At 48.3% G+C, this 20,839-nt stretch overlaps 1 protein-coding gene across 8 annotated transcripts in view; it reads right to left on the reverse strand.

The window, feature by feature from the left end:
* Window positions 1–20,839, reverse strand: part of TAF5L (TATA-box binding protein associated factor 5 like) — a 522,668-nt gene that overhangs the window by 122,561 nt on the left and 379,268 nt on the right. The gene's annotated exons all lie outside the window — the stretch shown is intronic.

Raw genomic sequence — 20,839 nt, forward strand, 5'->3', positions numbered from 1 at the left:
TAGCCCATTTTCCCTATTTTTTGTCCTTTCAACCTACTTCAAGTTAGGGTTTGTGCCAAGTAGAGGAGCTTCAGCAAGTAGCTAATTTTAAGTGAGTCCATTCTGCCTAGCCAGAAGATTTCTAATTTGCCCCAGTCCTACAGATCCTTTAAAAGTGTATTGGTTAGGGGCGGCACATTACATTGAAATAGCTTAGCCACAGACTCAGGAATACGCACTCCCAAACAAAGGATAGCTGTTAGCCCCAATGTGGAGCCATTACGGGTGATTACATCCTGGATGTTTGCCCTTGGGGTAGGACCTCCCAAGCCACTAGATTTTAAGTAATTCACAGTTAAGCTTGAAGCTTGTCTAAAACATGACAGTTCTTTTAGAGCAGGGGTGGAGGTGTCAGTGACAGCTATAAAGTCCCCACCCCTATACAAATAGAAAACCCTCTAGTTTAGTGGGCTTTCTCTCCCCTGGGTGGGGGACAGATTGGGAATAGTTGCCCCACCATCCACCCACCATAGGGCGCTGAAAGACTGAAAAAGAATTGGCAAGGAGAGCACAAGCCCTTGCCTAAGGGGCCACTCCCTCTATCTCTGTCTGTGTCTAGTAGGTGGATCCCTCTCCTGTGGCAATGCCCAAGCAAGGACACAATGGGCAGAGGTAAGGTTGGAAAGGGGTGATCCTCCCCTTTCCAACGATAGTTCTCCTGCTAGAATCAGTGCTCGGGGGCCTGAGATATGCCGACACACACACACACACACCGTGGAGGTAGTGTTTGAGTAAGCCATTGGCAGACACCTGCAATTAAATGGTTAATTGGTTTGAGACGGTTATGTTGTTGTGTTCTTTACTTTAAAAGTGTTGGTACTGCTTGAACTTAATACACACTTTTCTGGGGAACTGCCCGCTACTTGTCCCAGAGCTACAAGGGTTAAGCACAGAGTCTCCAAGAATGTTATTTGACCTAACCAGATTATGTTTATTAATTTGGTAGTCATAGAATCTAAATACCAGGACAGAGACATGAATTGGTCAGTATTCAGGGCAGACTTGGAAACCTTCCTCTGAAGATATATTCACTATAAACTCCCAATGATGAAAAAAGAACAATTCTGCATGGTTACGATGCCAAGAATCGCACATACCTCCAAAGGGTACATCCTCATAGGTGGTAACTTTAATACTACACTTCACTCTAAGCCTGACAGGTATCTCCGAGACCCAGACAAGCACATAACCCACCTTCACTCACCATGGGCAGATTTAATCTCCTCTTAGATGACATTTGGAGAACACAGCATCCGGAAAACAGGGACTACACTTTTTATTCCAGCATCCACAGGTCTCCCACACGATTAGAATACTTCATAATTTCTGTGGCCCTCCGGATTAAGATTGTCTTCAAAGATATCAGCCCCAAAACAGTCCATCATTAGGTGGTTTAGTGTCACCTTGACAATATTAGGCCCTGCCCATGCCATTGGCTACTTAATGTAGTAGCATTTCGGGACCAGACCATGAGGGACCACATAAAAGAAACAAGCCTTATTTCAAGGAAAATGGCAATGCAGAGGTACGTTCAGGAGTGCCATGGGGCACAGCAAAGGTAAGAGGACAACTCATTTCCCACACTTCAACCCATGAACAACAGTAGAGACAAAAAAAGCCTGACTTAGGGAACCAGGTGGCCAGAAAGCTTTACATAAACTGAATAAATTGCTCAGCACACACAAGTTGTGCAAGGTGTGAGGTGAGCTAGAGCATCTATGTAGGAGGCTGGCCTGGCTTGTAGTGGGTACCAAGGGGTACTTACACTCTGTACCAGGTCCAGTTATCCCTTATTAGTGTAGACGAGGTGTTTCTAGCAGCTTAGGCTGATAGAAGGTAGCTATAGCAGAGCAGCTTAGGCTGAACTAGGAGACATGCAAAGCTCCTACTATACCACTGGTGTCATATGCACAATATCATAAGAAAACACAATACACAGATATACTAAAAATAAAGGTACTTCATTTTTATGACAATATGCCAAAAGTATCTCAGTGAGTATCCTCAGTATGAGGATGCCAAATATACACAAGATATATGTACACAATACCAAAAATATGCAGTAATAGCAAAAGGAAGTAATGCAAGCAATGTAGAATTACAGTAGATTGCAATAGGAGCACATAGGTATAGGGGCAACACAAACCATATACTCCAAAAGTGGAATGCGAACCACAAATGGACCCCAAACCTATGTGAGCTCGTAGAGGGTCGCTGGGACTGTAAGAAAACAGTGAGGGTTAGAAAAACAGCCCACCCCAAGACCCTGAAAAGTAGGTGTATTGGGCACCTATATTCCCCAGAAAGCACAGAAATCGTGATAGGGGAATTCTGCAAGGAAGACCAGCAAAGCAACCAAAGTGGATTTCCGGACGAGAGTACCTGTGGAACAAGGGGACAAAGTCCAAGAGTTGCGACAATGTCGGGAGTGGGCAGATGCCCAGGAAATGCCAGCTGAGGGTGCAAAGAAGCTGCCACCGGATGGTAGAAGCTGTGGATTCTGCAAGAACGAAGAGGGCCAGAAACTTCCCCATTGGAGGATGGATGTCCCACGTCGTGAAGAAGCTTGCAGAGGTGTTCCCACGCAGAAAGACCACAAACAAGCCTTGCTAGCTGCAAGGGTCGCGGTTAGGGTTTTTGGATGCTGCTGTGGCCCAGGAGGGACCAGGATGTCGCCACTTGGATGAGGGGACAGAGGGGGCGCCCAGAAAGTCAGGGAGCTCTCACAGAAGCAGGCAGCACCCGCAGAAGTACCGGAACAGGCACAATGAAGAATAGTGAACTGGAGCTCACCCGAAGACACAAAAGGGAGTCCCACGACGCCGGAGGACAACTCAGGAGGTTGTGCACTGCAGGTTAGAGTGTCGGGGACCCAGGCTTGGCTGTGCACGAAGGAAATCCTGGAAGAGTGCACAGGAGCCAGAGCAGCTACAAATCACGCGGTACCCAGCAATGCAGTCTAGCGTGGGGAGGCAAGGACTTAGCTCCACCAAACTTGGACTGAAGAGTCACTGGACTGTGGGAGTCACTTGGACAGAGTTGCTGAGTTCCAGGGACCACGCTCGTCGTGCTGAGAGGGGACCCAGAGGACCGATGATGTAGTCTTTTGTTGCCTGCAGTTGCAGGGGGAAGATTCCGTCAACCCACGGGAGATTTCTTCAGAGCTCCTGGCGCAAGAAGGAGGCAGGCTACCCCCAGAGCATGCAGCACCAGGAAACAGGCGAAAAAGCGGCAGGATCAGCGATACAAAGTTGCAGTAGTTGTCTTTGCTACTTTGTTGCGGTTTTGCAGGCGTCCTGAGCAGTCAGCGGTCGATCCTTTGGCAGAAGGTGAAGAGAGAGATGCAGAGGAACTCTGATGAGCTCTTGCATTCGTTATCTAAAGAATTCCCCAAAGCAGAGACCCTAAATAGCCAGAAAAGGAGGTGTGGCTACCAAGGAAAGAGGATAGGCTAGCAACACAGGTAAGAGCCTATCAGAAGGAGTCTCTGACATCACCTGCTGGCACTGGCCACTCAGAGCAGTCCAGTGTGCCAGCAGCACTTCTGTTTCCAAGATGACAGAGGTCTGGAGCACACTGGAGGAGCTCTGGGCACCTCCCCTGGGAGGTGCAGGTCAGGGGAGTGGTCACTCCCCTTTCCTTTGCCCAGTTTCGTGCCAGAGCAGGGATGGGGGATCCCTGAACCGGTGTAGACTGGCTTATGCAGAGATGGGCACCATCTGTGCCCATCAAAGCATTTCCAGAGGCTGGGGGAGGCTACTCCTCCCCAGCCCTGACACCTTTTTCCAAAGGGAGAGGGTGTAACACCCTCTCTCTGAGGAAGTCCTTTGTTCTGCCTTCCTGGGCCAAGCCTGGCTGGACCCCAGGAGGGCAGAAACCTGTCTGAGGGGTTGGCAGCAGCAGCAGCTGCAGTGAAACCCCGGGAAAGGCAGTTTGGCAGTACCCGGGTCTGTGCTAGAGACTCGGGGGATCATGGAATTGTGGCAATTCCATGATCTTAGACATGTTACATGGCCATGTTCGGAGTTACCATTGTGACGCTATACATAGGTAGTGACCTAAATATAGTGCATGCGTGAAATGGTGTCCCCGCACTCACAAAGTCCGGGGAATTTGCCCTGAACGATGTGGGGGCACCTTGGCTAGTGCCAGGGTGCCCACACACTAAGTAACTTTGCACCCCACCTTCACCAGGTAAAGGTTAGACATATAGGTGACTTATAAGTTACTTAATTGCAGTGGTAAATGGCTGTGAAATAACGTGGATGTTATCTCACTCAGGCTGCAGTGGCAGGCCTGAGTAAGAATTGTCAGAGCTCCCAATGGGTGGCAAAAGAAATGCTGCAGCCCATAGGGATCTCCTGGAACCCCAATACCCTGGGTACCTCAGTACCATATACTAGGGAATTATAAGTGTGTTCCAGTATGCCAGTGTGAATTGGTGAAATTGGTCACTAGCCTGTAAGTGACAATTTAGAAAGCAGAGAGAGCATAACCACTGAGGTTCTGATTAGCAGAGCCTCAGTGGGACAGTTAGTCATCACACAGGGAACACATACAGGGCACACTTATGAGCACTGGGGCCCTGGCTGGCAGGGTCCCAGTGACACATACACTAAAACAACATATATACAGTGAAATATGGGGGTAACATGCCATGCAAGATGGTACTTTCCTACAATCTATTAATGTCAGATACAGCCAAGAAAGTGCTGTACCTAAAACGCACGCACTACGATAAAGGAGGTAGAGCAGAGTGTTAGCATACAAAATGAAACCAGCAAGTACCAGAAACCATATTCATAAAATCTGGGACAAGCAAGGAATTACTCACAAAGACAACAGGGTCAACTTGGCTTGTTTTGCCGCATACTATACAATGCTCTTTATGAGTGGCAGTCTCCAGCTAGACAAGCAAGATGCATAATTTGCCTCCTACTAATGCCCAGTGGAATGAGATGCCTTCTTTCCACCTTAGGAAGAGATAACGGCAGCCTTAGGACCTTCATGGGTGGGTAGCTGCGCTTTACAAAAACTGATTGATTGATTAAAGGAGATCAGGGTGGCAATATGTAATTTACCGGGTCAAAAAGCATTAGGCCCCAATGGGTTTTCAACATTGTTTTACAAACCATTTGCCACACTATTAGCTACACCCCTTGCAGCAGTTTTTAACAACAATCACATGCAGAATAGTCACTGATACAATGCTAGAACTGCAAATCACCCCGCGATTAAAACCCCAAAAAGAGTCCATCATTTACCTTTTATAGAGCCATTGTCCTGCTTAACATAGACGTTAAAATCTTTATGTTGATAATAGTCACTCGCTCACAGTCAGTTTAGTATGCCCTCATTTCTCCACAACAAACAGAGTTTATTGCCACTCACCACACCAGAAATAATACCAGATTGTCTGTAACAACTAAACAGATGGCCGAAAGAACCCAGACACCGATGGTCGTTCTTTCCCCTGGATGCAGAGAAGTCCTTTGATAGGGTCAAATTCGCTTAACTCTCTAAACTATTAGATAGAACTCAAATGGGCCCGAACTTACAACATATGACCTTGGCTATCTTCTGAAGACTGACAACTCAACTGAAAATAAATGGAGAACTCTAACCACTGCTCTCCATTGCACTGTGAACTAGACAGAGTTGTCCCTGACTAGGTTTGCATTATCAATGGAACAATTTGTACATTAAGTGCAAGCCAACCCAAACATAAAAGACCTAACAGCATGGCCCAACCATCGGTCCGGTACCGAACTTTAAAATCTTGATCTTTTCAGATTACTTTGGGACAGTGCAGCAAAAGCGCAGGTCCTCTGAGGCTGTTAAACAGAAAGTGAGAGCACTGAATCTCCAATACATGCTGCTCTTCCCAGCCGCCTGAAAATACTTTTTCAATGTGAGACGTATTTCTTTGAAACTCCGGAGCAGGCGTGGGAATGGGTGGCAGAAAACGCACCCTATTGTCCATGGAGCCAAGGGGGGCCTTGCAGGAGGTTTTGGAGACCCTGGGGGATCCCCTTGCCGATCTGATCACGGAAGAAGTACTCCCGCTTACAGAAGTCACAAGCCTGGATGCATCGCCATTGCATAAGGTGCGAGCGAAGACGGGCCTGGACACTGCCCTGGTGGCCATCCCTGCCCTCTTTCGCTAGACAGAGAAGATGCAGGTTACCTTGGCCTGATCATGGGTGCTGTGGGCTGGACTGGAGAAGGATGGCCCACCGACTGGGGCTTGGGTCGGACTGTGCGGCAAACGCCGGAGCTGCTGGACCTGAAGTGTCTTCATGGCCTGGGTGTCCGGAACTGCTTTTTGCTGTTTCATCCACTGGCTTCAAGTGACACATCCGTATCTAAGGCATTGCATGGCCGTGAGGACCCCCACAACTGAGTTGTTCTAGCTTGCCTGTCTGCAAGATGTATTGGGAAGGGGTGACATATGCTTCAGGGGTAGAATTATGGGGTGGGGATGTTTACGGGGAGTTGTGTTGTGTGGCTATGTTTGTGTTAACCGTTTGTTAGCGTTCACAGTGAGTGCCATCTGTGATGGCATGTCGACCCTATCTGCCTGTGGCAGACCACCAGCTCGGCGGGCTTGCTCTCATGGGGAGCTTGGCTGAGCCCATCACCTACATACAATCCAATACCATGCCCACAATGCTCTCTTGGAATGTCAACGGTCTGTTAGACTGTACTAAGAGATCAGTCATCCTGAGATATATCAAAAGGTGTTGCCCAGGTGTTGTTCTCCTGCAGGAGACCCACCTGGTGGGTACCCAATGTGCATTTCTCGGTCGTTTTGGCTATGACCGGGTGTACCATGCTGGATTATCCAGGGGCTCGAGGGGGGTAGCCCTCATGCTCCATAGGTCGTTGCCCATGTTGGTGGCCAAGATCCACGCTGACCCCCGGGGGAGGTACGTTGGCGTGGAAGGCAGTCTGGCCGGCAGGTAGATCAACCTGGTCTCCTGCTATGTCCCTCCGCAGCTGCTAGGGCCCATTCTGGCAGGGCCGCAGTCCTTACTGTTATCCTTCCCACAGAGTACTACGATCATAGGGGGCAACTTCAATGTGGTCCTAGACCCTATCCAAGATACCTCTACTGACCCTTGCCCGCACCGGTGGTCTGAATCGACATGTTTGTCGGCATGGGCGGACTACCTGGGCCTATGTGATGCATGGGGTCCTTGGCACCCGCAACGGAGAGGGTTTACCCACCAGTCCGCGGCCCATCATACAGAGGCACGGATAGACCTGATATGGCTCCCGGCAGTAAATCTCCTGACCTTGACTTTGGTCCAGATTCTCGCCCATGGTATCTCTGATCATGCTCCCATCCTGCTGAGTTGGAGTGCCCCCTTACAATCTCCCGATGTGGCGCTTTAGAAAGATCCTGAGTGTGTTGATTTCATAGACCAAGAACTAAGAAACTATTTCATGAGAATTCTGGTTCAGTGGCGTCGCCGATGACCCTCAGGGCAGCTGGCAAGCCCTCCTTGAGGGGAGTTATCAAGGAGATGTCAGACAGCGAGAAACCCAACAAGCTCAGTGGACAACTGGGTTGGAGAGCAGAATAGCGGACCTGGAGCGTTGGGTTCGGCAGTTTCATGGGAGAGAGCTGGGGAGACAGCTGGCGCTTTTACGTGCGGAGTTCCGGCAGGTGTCCCTTGCCGAGGCTGGGCAGTGTTGGCAGGCCTTGATGGGGAAGATATACGAGCTAGGTGACAAGACTGGGAAGCTGCTATATTGGTTGGTGACCTGCGACGTCTCGGCCAGGTGGTACCGCTTATCAGGGACCTGGCGGGTTCTATACAGGAGGAGCTACAGGTGATCGCCCACACTTTTGCCTCCTACTATAAAGATTTTTATGCACAGGTCCCCCAACCCCTGGAGGAACAGGAAAACCCCAACTCTTTGGCTAAAGAATTAGATCTACCTCTGACAGAGGAGGAGGTGGAAGACGCCATCTCAGCTCTTCAGTCCAGGAAAACACCTGGCCCTGACGGGTATCCCACTGAATATTATAAGAGGTTCCGCTTGCACCTGGTGCCCCACATGCTGAACGCTTATAAAGAGGTGCTGTGATGCAGCTCCTTTGCCCCGTGCCTTGACTGCGCCACAATCGTGATCATACCCAAGGGTGACCTACCCCGGGACCAATGTTCATCTTATCTACACATTTCACTGATCAATGCAGATTTTGAAATATATGCAAAGATTCTGGCGACATGATTGGCCCGCACGTTGCCCTATATGAACAACCCAGATAAGTGCAGGTTTATGCCGGGCAAGATCACGTGTCATTGTATACGACAGGTCCAGGTGGCACTTCTGCAGACGGAAAGACTGGAGGGCAGGTTGACAATCCTTTTGGTAGACTTCCACAAGGCTTTTGATACATCGACCTGCAACTTTCTTGAAGATGTCCTGATGCGAATGGGCTTTGGCCCGACATTTATGATAATGGTCCACCTTCTTTACCATGACCCATCGGCACAGGTGCGGGTCAATGGAATTATGTCAGTCCCCTTTCTGATTCGACGTGGGACGCGCCAGGGATGCCCCTTTCCCCCCTGCTATTTGTCCTCGCCATTGAGCCGCTGGCTTGCATTTTGCGCTGTGACTCGCTATTCAGTGGCTGGAGATGGAGGAATTGGTCATGAGGATCGTGTGTCCTTATACGCTGACAACACCCTGGTGTTCGTGGAGGAACCCCAGAGCTCTGGACCCCGTTGTCTTGAGCGCTTGGTGCTCTATGGAGAGCCCTTGGGCCTGCAGCTGAATCCTAGAAAGTTGTTACTGGTGGAGGTGCGAGGTGGTGCGGGGGCAGTGTCTGGTGCCCAGATACCCCGGTGAAGAGAAAGGTATTTAAATACTTGGGAATTCATGTCACCACGCTCCAAGATCTGGCTTGACAACTAAACTTTCAGCCCCTATCCTGGATCCTAGTTGGGGACCTACCCGCTGGCGACAACAGCCACTGAACCAATTAAGCCGCAATGCACTCTTCAAATTGATCTGTCTCCCTCGCTATTTGTATGTATGACGGCTGGAGGGAGGCGTACCTTGCAACTAGAGAACTGGCTATATCCGCACGCCTACAAATGGTACAGATAAATTACTTACATGTAACATTTGTCATTGTGGTTACAATGCATTTGTCCAGCGACGCCTCCTGGCTGTCTGCGATGTGGTCACCTGGAGATGCACCTTATGCAAGTGGCCTGGGAGTGCCCAGGGCTGCACCCCTTTTGGGAAGTGGTGGAGCGGGAGATTTCTGAGGTTCTGGGGCGTCCAATTGAGCTTACTGTTAAGGTGGAGCTGCTGGGGCTTTTGGAGATATTGGGGGCGGGGGGGGGGGGGGGGGGGCAAAGAGCTGATCAAACCTTTGCAGGGATTGCATGCCTTGTGGCCAAAAGAGTCATCGCACCATTATGGAGAAGCCCTGAGGCACAATCCATGTCTTAAATGGTGAGCTGGGGTTGACTAGTGCTCTCAACTAGAAAAGCCAACATCGAAGCATTTGGCTGCCCTCAGAAATATGAGAAAATTTGTGGGAAATGGCAGGCTCACCATGGGTTGCCCCTCTGAGTGAAATGATTTTGTTTATGTGTGGGAACGGGGGGCTGTCGTCAATTGTAATGACCTGTTTCAACTGATTGAACTGCTATGTGCTCACTGACTTGTTTTACTTCCAAATGAAATAAAATTGGTTATTAAAAAATAACTTTAAAAAAAGACCTAATAGTAGGCACTGAGGAAATCAAACTAGTTCTGTAAGCAGACGATTTACTGTGCTTCCTCACTTCCACCCCTGCGCTAAAAGAACTGTCATGTTTTAGAGAAGCCTCAAGCTTAACTGTGAATTACTTAATATCTAGTGGCTTGGGAGTTGCTACTGCAAGGGAAGACATCTAGGATGTAATCACCCGTAATGGCTTCACATGGGGGCCAACAGCTATCCTTTGTTTGGGAGTGCATATTCCTGAGTCTTTGGCTAAGCTATATCAAGGTAATGTGCCACCCGTAACCAATACGTTTTTAAAGGATCTATAGCACTGGGGCAAATTAGAAATCCCCTGACTAGGCAGAATGGACTCACTTAAAATGAGCTACTTGCTGAAGCTCCTCTGCTTGGCACAAACCCCACCTCTTAATTTTCCCGCATCGACTTTGGAGCATGTCTGAAAAAAAAACCTCCTCCTGTCCTTTGTATGGAAAGAACAGGCCCCTAGGGTCCCCTGAACCACTCAGTATAAAGCCATGAAGAGAGACTTGGGGTCCCCAAACATTAAGCCTCACATCATGGCAACACAGCTTCATTTGGCTCTCCATTAGAATGTTCAAAGAGACAATAAAAGCTGGGTCCCCACTTAGCACCATTTCTCCCCAACCCCACTCCACGCACTCTTAAGACTCCTTCGGAGAGCCCGACTTGCAAAAAGGTAGGTACTCAATGTTACCCTAAAACTGTTGGAACACTGGCAACAGGTCACTGTAGGAGGCTGGCCTGGTTTGTAGGGCGTACCAAGGGGTACTTACACTCTGCACCAGGTCCAGGTATCCCTTATTAGTGTAGAAGAGGTGTTTCTAGCAGCTTTGGCTGATAGAAGGTAGCTATAGCAGAGCAGCTTAGGCTGAACTAGGAGACATGCAGAGCTCTCACTATACCACTAGTGTCATATGCACAATATCATAAGAAAACACAATACACAGATATACTAAAAATAAAGGTACTTTATTTTTATGACAATATGCCAAAAGTATCTCAGTGAGCACCCTCAGTATGAGGATAGCAAATATACCCAAGATATATGTACACAATACCAAAAATATGCAGTAATAGCAATAGAAAGCAATGCAAGCAATGTACAGTAACAATAGATTGCAATGAGAGCACATAGGTATAGGGGCAACACAAACCATATACTCTAGAAGTGGAATGCGAACCACGAATGGACCCCAAACCTATGTGAGCTTGTAGAGGGTCGCTGGGACTGTAAGAAAACAGTGAGGGTTAGAAAATTAGCCCACCCCAAGACCCTGAAAAGTGGGTGCAAAGTGCACCTAAGTTCCCCAGAGAGCACAGAAGTCGTGATAGGGGAATTCTGCAAGGAAGACCAACACCAGCAATGCAACAACGATGGATTTCCGGACGAGAGTACCTGTGGAACAAGGGGACCAAGTCCAAGAGTCACACTCAGGTTGCGTGTGGGCAGATGCCCAAGAAATGCCAGCTGAGGGTGCAAAGAAGCTGCCACCGGATGGTAGAAGCTGTGGATTCTGCAAGAACGAAGAGGACTAGGAACTTCCCCTTTGGAGGATGGATGTCCCACGTCGTGAAGAAGCTTGCAGAGGTGTTTCCGTGCCGAAAGACCGCAAACAAGCCTTGCTAGCTGCAAGGGTCGCGGTTAGGGTTTTTGGATGCTGCTGTGGCCCAGGAGGGACCAGGATGTCGCCAATTGCGTGAGGAGACAGAGGGGGCGCCCAGCAAGACAAGGAGCCCACTCAGAAGCAAGCAGCACCCGCAGAAGTGCCGGAACAGGCACAATGAAGAAAAGTGAACCGGAGCTCACCTGAAGTCACAAAAGAAGGTCCCACAACGCCGGAGGACAACTCAGGAGGTCGTGCACTGCAGGTTATAGTGTCGGGGACCCAGGCTTGGCTGTGCACAAAGGAAGTCCTGCAAGAGTGCACAGGAGCCGGAGCAGCTGCACATCACGCGGTACCCAGCAATGCGTGGTGGGACAAGGACTTACCACCACCAAACTTGGACTGAAGAGTCACTGGACTGTGGGAGTCACTTGGACAGAGTTGCTGAGTTCCAGGGACCACGCTCGTCGTGCTGAGAGGGGACCCAGAGGACCGGTGATGCAGTCTTTTGGTGCCTGCGGTTGCAGGGGGAAGATTCCGTCGACCCACGGGAGATTTCTTTGGAGCTTCTAGTGCAGAGAGGAGGCAGACTACCCCCACAGCATGCACCACCAGGAAAGCAGTCGAGAAGGCGGCTGGATCAGCGATACAAGGTTGCAGTAGTCGTCTTTGCTACTTTGTTGCGGTTTTGCAGGCGTCCAGAGCAGTCAGCGGTCGATTCCTTGGCAGAAGGTGAAGAGAGAGATGCAGAGGAACTCTGATGAGCTCTTGCATTCGTTATCTAAAGAATTCCCCAAAGCAGAGACCCTAAATAGCCAGAAAAGGAGGTTTGGCTACTTAGGAAGGAGGATAGGCTAGCAACACAGGTAAGAGCCTATCAGAAGGAGTCTCTGACGTCACCTGCTGGCACTGGCCACTCAGAGCAGTCCAGTGTGCCAGCAGCACCTCTGTTTCCAAGATGGCAGAGGTCAGGAGCACACTGGAGGAGCTCTGGGCACCTCCCAGGGGAGGTGCAGGTAAGGGGAGTGGTCACTCCCCTTTCCTTTGTCCAGTTTCGCGCCAGAGCAGGGTTGGGGGATCCCTGAACCGGTGTAGACTGGCTTATGCAGAGATGGGCACCATCTGTGCCCATCAAAGCATTTCCAGAGGCTGGGGGAGGCTACTCCTCCCCAGCCCTGACACCTTTTTTCAAAGGGAGAGGGTGTAACACCCTCTCTCTGAGGAAGTCCTTTGTTCTGCCTTCCTGGGCCAAGCCTGGCTGGACCCCAGGAGGGCAGAAACCTGTCTGAGGGGTTGGCAGCAGCTGCAGTGAAACCCCGGGAAAGGTAGTTTGGCAGTACCCGGGTCTGTGCTAGAGACTCAGGGGATCATGGAATTGTCTCCCCAATGCCAGAATGGCATTGGGGTGACAATTCCATCATCTTAGACATGTTACATGGCCATGTTCGGAGTTACCATTGTGACGCTATACATATGTAGTGACATATGCATAGTGCACGCGTGTAATGGTGTCCCCGCACTCACAAAGTCCGGGGAATTTGCCCTGAACAATGTGGGGGCACCTTGGCTAGTGCCAGGGTGCCCACACACTAAGTAACTTAGCACCCAACCTTTACCAGGTAAAGGTTAGACATATAGGTGACTTATAAGTTACTTAAGTGCAGTGGTAAATGGCTGTAAAATAACGTGGACGTTATTTCACTCAGGCTGCAGTGGCAGGCCTGTGTAAGAATTGTCAGAGCTCCCTATGGGTGGCAAAAGAAATGCTGCAGCCCATAGGGATCTCCTGGAACCCCAATACCCTGGGTACCTCAGTATCATATACTAGGGAATTATAAGGGTGTTCCATTATGCCAATGTAAATTGGTGAAATTGGTTACTAGCCTGTTAGTGACAATTTGGAAAGAAATGAGAGAGCATAACCACTGAGGTTCTGGTTAGCAGAGCCTCAGTGAGACAGTTAGTCATTACACAGGTAACACATACAGGGCACACTTATGAGCACTGGGGCCCTGGCTGGCAGGGTCCCAGTGACACATCCAACTAAAACAACATATATACAGTGAAATATGGGGGTAACATGCCAGGCAAGATGGTACTTTCCTACAGTAACGGATAAAATGGGATTTATTTCACTCACATCTCTGATTACACTTATATTCAACAACCCAGACTTTCCACCTGGGGTAACGGACGCTGCTTTGCTTACTGGAGCACAGAGAATCTTCCCATCCTGGGTGACTTGTACTCGGATGGTGATGACCCACTGGCCGAACAGCATTTGGGCAGGGGGGATGATTTCCCGTTTTAACATCTACTCCACAGGGTGGGTACGAGAAGGGTGAAAGACAGGGCCAGTAAGGGCAAAACTGTCCTAGAGATTATATTTGCAAACAAAACAACACGCAAAGTTACAACTTTCCTGCAAAAGGTAATTTCAGATCTAAGCACTCACCCTAAACACAACTACATGACAGCCTGGAAGGGGTATCTGGAGCATGAAATTTCAAATAACACTTGGGGAAAAATTTGGAGAACAGTTACGTACTTGGCTATTCGCACCTCCCATCAGGAGAACGCATTCAAGTTGCTCATACAATGGTATCTTTCCCAAACACACCTACACACTATGTTCAGTAGCCCGGATGTCGGCTAGAAGAGTTGTGGGGAAGAGAGGGACACTTTTCCGTATGTGGTGGCCTTGTAGGTTTGGTAATGATTACTGGACTGATATTTTGTCAAACATCAGATCAATACTGGGCATTACACTACCTATAGACCAGCTGGTGGTTCTATTATGAGACCCTCGCATGAGTAGAATATGTTCTTTAACAACCCCATTAGGTAAGCTCATAATACACCTTTTGACTGCAGCATGCCTGGCCCTCGCGCAATTCTGAAAACAGCCCACCATCCCAATCATGCATGTCTGGTGGGACAAAACTTGGGACTACCTATGCCCTGGTGAAGCTGATGGCATTGGTGCATGATTGAATGGACACATTTGAATCAACATGGCTTCCCATTAAAATCTTCATGAAGAAAGAGCGATGTATCGACTTTGGCAGGCATTCCAGTTAAAGCCCGCCACATAGATCTTCATGTCATGTCTTCCTCCAAGCAGAACTCCCTCTGATATAAACTCTCCAGATTAACCCTGTCCCCTTCCACACACAACATTAGGTTGATCTACAAGTATATTGTTATATCATGCATGGGTTTATCTGAGCTCTGTAGGACTATTTAATATGGTCTGATCACTCAACACAATAGGGAAAAGAAAAAAAGAAGGTGTTGGAAACAAATTAGTAAAAGAAGTGTTGATATTAGGACTGAGGCGACTTTTGTATTCCAGAATGATGTGCTCGGACCACAATTTAATTTGGCAATGCTTAGGTACTGCTAAACAAGTCTCTGCAGCATGGGGGCAGAAAAAAGATAAGCTCACTTTGACTCTGGGCAATTCACAATTAAGTAATATACTTACCTTGGAACTATTCACAGCATATGTAAAGGGGACAATTTGAACTTTGATATCGTTTTAAAGCATTACCTACCAACAGGCCTGTGTATAATTGCCATAGCACTCACATTGTGAGCACTGAATCTTAATCTCATAATTTACGACCTGGTACTCCTGTAGAGGCCAATTGTGTCAAGCGTTGAAACTTGCAATTCAAATTACAATGAATGTCACTTGCAAGCTGTGAGAGAACAGGGCTGATTGCAGAGGCCCCCTAACTTTTCGCCCCCATTTTTCACTTTTTGCTTTTGTTTTCCTTACTCTGGTGGTGCCCTGGGTACTGCTAAACAATCCCAGGGCCTGTGCTCTGTGTAATATCAGTATGCAAATTAAGCTAATTATAATTGGCTAAGTCAACCTACCTATAAGTCTGTAGTATATGGTAGGGCATGCAGGTTTAGGGACCCTAGCATAGGTACTGCACCCATAGGCGCACTGCTGAGGTGCCCAGTGTCATTTTAAAGGCAGGCCTGCCTTGCTGGATGCTTTTAAATTAAAGTTACATGCAAATTCGACTTTGGAATTAAAGTAGTTCCAAATTTAAAACTACCTTATTTTTACATACAAGCCACCCCTAAGGTGTGCCCTATGTGCCCCTAGGGCTGGGTGACATGTAACTATAAGCAGGGACCTTATAAAATAGTTTTATAAGCCCTGGTGAGGTAAAACAGACAAATGTGTTTTTCCCTCATTGTAGTGAATGGCCTCCATTGGCTAGAATGGGGAGAACTTATTTTAATTTTAAAAATCCCCTTAAGTAACAGATACCTGAAGTTTGATATCAAATTAATTGTTATAAACCCCACACCTTCCGGTTGTTGGATTTAATATAATTTGTTCAGGTAAAGAGTTTTAAACTTTACCTGAAAAGTTGCCAACTTCAGCCCTTCAGTGTTTTTGCTGCTTTGCTCTGATTGGCCAGCCTCTGGCAGCCTGGTCAGGCTGCCTTGATGAGGTGTGAAGTGGTCTGGCTCAGCACAAAGAGATGTGCCTGGGGGAGGATATCTCCCCTCAGCAGATGGGGAAGCAGGAAGGGGGAGGGCTGCCAAACTGGTCTTCAAATGCAGAGAAGGACATTTGGAGCAACCCAGCAAACCCCTCACATTCTGCAAACCCAGACAATTAGGTGCCCCCTTGATAAGATTAGGAGAGGGGGTGTGTTTAGGATTTTTAGCCACACCAGTGGGTGGGCTCAGCCAGATGTAACCTCCGAAAATCACTTTCACCCATGATGGTTTTTTTAGGAATGTTGCTTCCTGGGATTGATTTTTGCCACACTTCCCAGGAAGTGGTCATCACAGGGGGAAGAACCCTGCCCCTGACCGGAGAACCAGGACCCCCCCCGTTTTTCACCCAGGAGCAAGGATAAAACTGGCAGACCTGCACCCACATCTCAGATCCCGATCAGATTCCAAAAAGGAAGTACTACAGGAGAAGAAGGACTGCCCTGCTGGACCCCTGACCTGCACCTGGACACTGCACTCTAGAGGACTGCACCAGCTGCACACTTGGGTTTCACCACTAAAAGGACTTTACCTGTCTTCTACTGCTTCAAGAAGGGACTCCCTGTTTGCTACAGGTACAAAGGAGCTGCCCAGAGTCCCCTGCATCACGTCCTGCAAGCAGAGCCCAGCTGACCAGCGTCCAGTGGCCATTTGAGGATTCTGACCAAGTGCATTCTGGGAATTGTAGTCCAAACTCCCAAGGAGCAACTCAGAGCTTCTGGAACCTTGGATCGAGTTGTGGACACTTAAAGGGCACAAAAAGGACCTCTGGAAGAAGATCCACAAGTTTGGAGACAGTGGGAGCAACTCCATAAATTGAAGAGGTGCATTGTGGGAGTTGTAGTCCCATACCCCAAGAGGCACACCAGAGCCTCTGAACCCTTGGCTGGTGCTGTGGACCACTTTCCTGAATCAAACACTTCTGAAAGTAAGTGTGACAGTGTTACCTCGTGGGTGGCCTGAACTCTGGACTTTGTTCCTTTCCAGTGTTACTTTTTTTTAACCCTTTGAGGGCTAGTAGCTTCTATGCGCTAGAAAGCATTAATCCTTTAAAAATTCATATCTCTGGTTCCCCTCATCCGATTTTATTCCTTTTGGAGTCATTTTAAAGATAAAAATATAATCTATTTTTATAAATTGATTTTGGATTTTTAAACTGTTTCCTGTGTTTTATTTAATTACTGTTTTGTAATATTTGAAAGCTTTACGCTTTGTCTCCTACGTTAAGCCTTGTCGCTCGTTGCCAAGCAACCAAGGGTTGAGATAGGTTTAATTTACTGAGACCTAACTGGACCTAAGTGGAGGTTAGTGGCCTATTGCTAAGTGTAGGTACTTACCTGCCCTTACCAATAACCCATTTTCCAACACAAGTCCTAGGGTGGCAAAAGTGAAGCGATGACAGCAAAAAAGATGCAACTGAAAAAACTGCATTGTAATCACCAGTAGAAGACGTGAAAGGTATATACTAGAGTGGCTTGGTGGTTTACTTGTTTTTAGTACCACAACTCTCATTGTCCACAAGTCTAACTGATATATACCTGCATCATTTCGCTTGGACACAGCAGTCATCTCAAGAATAGGGAATCCAGACAGCATCATGCTATGCTGCGCTGTTTCTACTTCTGGCACACACAGCGGCATTTGCTCCAGCTGATTCTTTCCAGCAGTGATCATCAATGCAGGTGTTGGACATTGCCCAACAACATCAAAGGGCTCTGGGGGAGAAGGGCAGTTGCGGGATTTATTTCTTCGGTGGTAATAGGCAATAACAATGAAATTCTATTATAGTTCATGCGGGAGTCCCAAGGAAACTGGATGTTACGAGGCTCCATTTGTGACAACTGTAGTCCATTATCTTCAGATTCCAGAAGCCTCAATATTATTGGTCCTAAACTGAGACAAAGCACAATGTACACCCATTTAGCACTTAACTCACAGTAACCAGACAAAGCAGTCCAAGGCATACTTGGGGAGGAGGTGGGGGGTCAGGAACTCAGAACTTTGCAATATTGACAATAGCACCTTAGAAAGCTGAAGTCAGTCCGTGTATTTTTATTCATAAACAGCTACATACCGAACATAAAATTTTGAATGTACACAATTAAAAACGACTTCTCCCGTATGAACTAGTGAGCTAGGAAAGAAAGGCCTCTCGGTGATAAAACAACAAAGCCTGTTTGTGTTGCGTTTGCCACATGTATCTATCAGACACAGTCTTTCCAATGAAAACACATTCTAACTGTGTTTGGTACTGACCTAAAATATGCACAGCTCCTTCCTTTTGTATGCGACATGGGGTCTACATCAATTAAGTCTCTAACAGTTCTGAGTGTTAGAACTACATCAAATACAACAACTGATGCCAAAACAAGATGCACAAAGGATGTTTAACACAAGGGTTTAGCCCAATCTGTTCAGCAGGGAGAGCTTTGGTGTCAAACAAGACCTAAAATACAAAGATGCACAGAATCACACATTTTGAGAAAGCAGTCACAAGAATTTTACCAAGCATCATAGAGGTTGGGTACACACTTTGTAATGTAGATGCAGGCGTTCCAGTAGGCAACTCAGCACCTGTACTGGAATCATCATTAAAGTTAAAGGTACTTTTCAGTTCTTATATTTTGCTTGGTCATCAAACACGTAGCTGAGTTTATGTCTATAACTGGGCAGAAGCACTTTCTTCTAAGTATCTTTTTAATTATATGCAATCAGTGCCTTCGCATACACATTTCCAAGAAATGCGGTGCATGTCACCCCACTGGGAACCGGATAGGGCCCTCCACATACCAGCACTGAAATCCCCAGAGCTAAGTGCTTGTAAACAAATAAAATCTAAAGACTAAGGCCCTCATTAGAACATTGGCGGTAATGACTGTCTACCGCCGGGGCGACGGCCGGCAAAACACAGTCGCCACGGCTACCTACCGTTCACCATATTATGACTGTAGCCGGAATTCTGCCAGAAGGCTGGTGGACTTCTGGCTACGGTCATGGCGGCAGCCGGCGGTAAGGTGGCGCTGCTGACAGCAGCAGCGACGCGCCAGTAGACCGCCACAGACCGTATCATGACAGATGATAGGGCCTGGCGGTGTTCTGCTGGCAGACGCTGATGCTGCCGGAGGACCCCCTACAAGCAGGTAAGTCAAGTGCTCCGACAGGGGTAGGGGTGTGTGTTGTGTGTGTGTATGTGATTGTGTGCGTGCATGCGGGTGTGTGGCATGTGGAATGCAGTGTGCATGAATGGGTGTGGGTGTATGTTGTGTGGTGTGAATGCGTGTGTGCTAGAATGTATGTTAGTGTGTGTTGATGTGTGTGTGAATGAGTGTATGCATGCGTGGATGGATGTGGGTATGAGTGTGTGTATGCATGTGTATGTTGGTGCGTGAATGTCCGTGTATGTCGGGGGTTCAGGAGGGGAAGGAGGGGGATGGGGATGAGGGAGACCCCTATCAGTGTCAGGGAAGGAATTCCCTGGCACTGGTAGTGCCTACCGCCATGGTGGTAACATTGCCACGAAAACCATGGTGGTAGGCAGGGTCATTATCCAGTGGGTGGGACAGTGACGGACGCCTGGCTGGAGACTGCCTGTTGGCAGTACCTTTCTCCAAAATACCGCCGTCCACCAGGGACATAATGACCCCTAAATCTGCTATATTTCACAATACCCGAGCACCAATGTCACCAAACACCCTTAATACAATGTAGCCAAACACCTTAATACAATGTAGAGTAAAAACGGCAGAAAGAAAAAAAATATCTCCACTGTACAGTAAAGAAGATGCTTTCCACACGCAAATAACCACACAACCCCACAGCTGGTTGTTTCCCGTGCCATTTTATAGAAGACTAATGGTGTAACGCAAAATCATGGCGCTAGTTTGAAGAATGTTGTGAGAGGGCCCCTCCCACTCACAATTCTCACAGACAGTCATAGGCCTTGGGTAGCATGGAGGCACACAGAAAATACCACATCTACCACCCCCACTCCAGGGACCTGCATTGCTCCCCAGTACAGATCCACTTGAATAATGGCTTAACTTGACTGAAAACAACCTCTTTAATGTGTCTACCTCCTCCTTAGCTTTATGCACTTGCTGGTTGGTGGGGGCATCACAAAAACCCCCAAGTGGGGCTCAATAACTCAAGAGGTTTGAGTGCCCATTGGGAAGCTGCAAGAAGAGCATTAATATGCTCCCTGGTGAAGGAGACCTTAGCTGACTAGCCTGCTCACCTGCCACCCATTTCCCACCCCACCCCCCTCTTACCTTGTTGGATAATGGACCGCACACAGCTTCACAAGAATTAAACTCCCCTGTGCCTCCCAGGAGGGGGAATCAAGCAAGTGGCGGGTTGGGGGAGGATGCTTTCACCATGGACTCTAAGATGGACAACCATTTTGGGGGCGGTGGATGCTACAGGAGAGAGCCAGGGGATCAAATGACACTCCACTGTAGTTGAGCAAGGTCTGCTCCGGGAGGATTCCAAGAAGGTGGCTGGGAGAGTGTCAGCCTTAGAGGCAGTGGTCCAAACCTTGGAACCTACGGCTCAAGCCATAGCACATTGGTGCTCATTATGAGATTGGCGGCAAATGCCGCCTACCGCGATGGTGACAACCGCCAACATACCGATGCCGTGGCTACCGACCGTCCATGCCATTATGACCGTAGCCGGAATACCGCCAGAAGGCTAGCGGAATTCCAGCGACGGTCATGGCAGCGGACGGCGGAAAGGTGGCACTGCTGCCAGCAGCAGCGCCATGCCAGCAAAACACCGCCTACCGTATCATGTTCCAATAAAACAGGGGTGTGTGCTCAACTACACTCTGACAAACGGCAGCAGGAGTTGGTCTTGGAGGGGCTCCGAAGGGAGATGAGTAACTCGCCAA

The sequence above is a fragment of the Pleurodeles waltl genome, chromosome 5 (assembly GCF_031143425.1).
Source record: "Pleurodeles waltl isolate 20211129_DDA chromosome 5, aPleWal1.hap1.20221129, whole genome shotgun sequence".
Classification (NCBI taxonomy): domain Eukaryota; kingdom Metazoa; phylum Chordata; class Amphibia; order Caudata; family Salamandridae; genus Pleurodeles; species Pleurodeles waltl.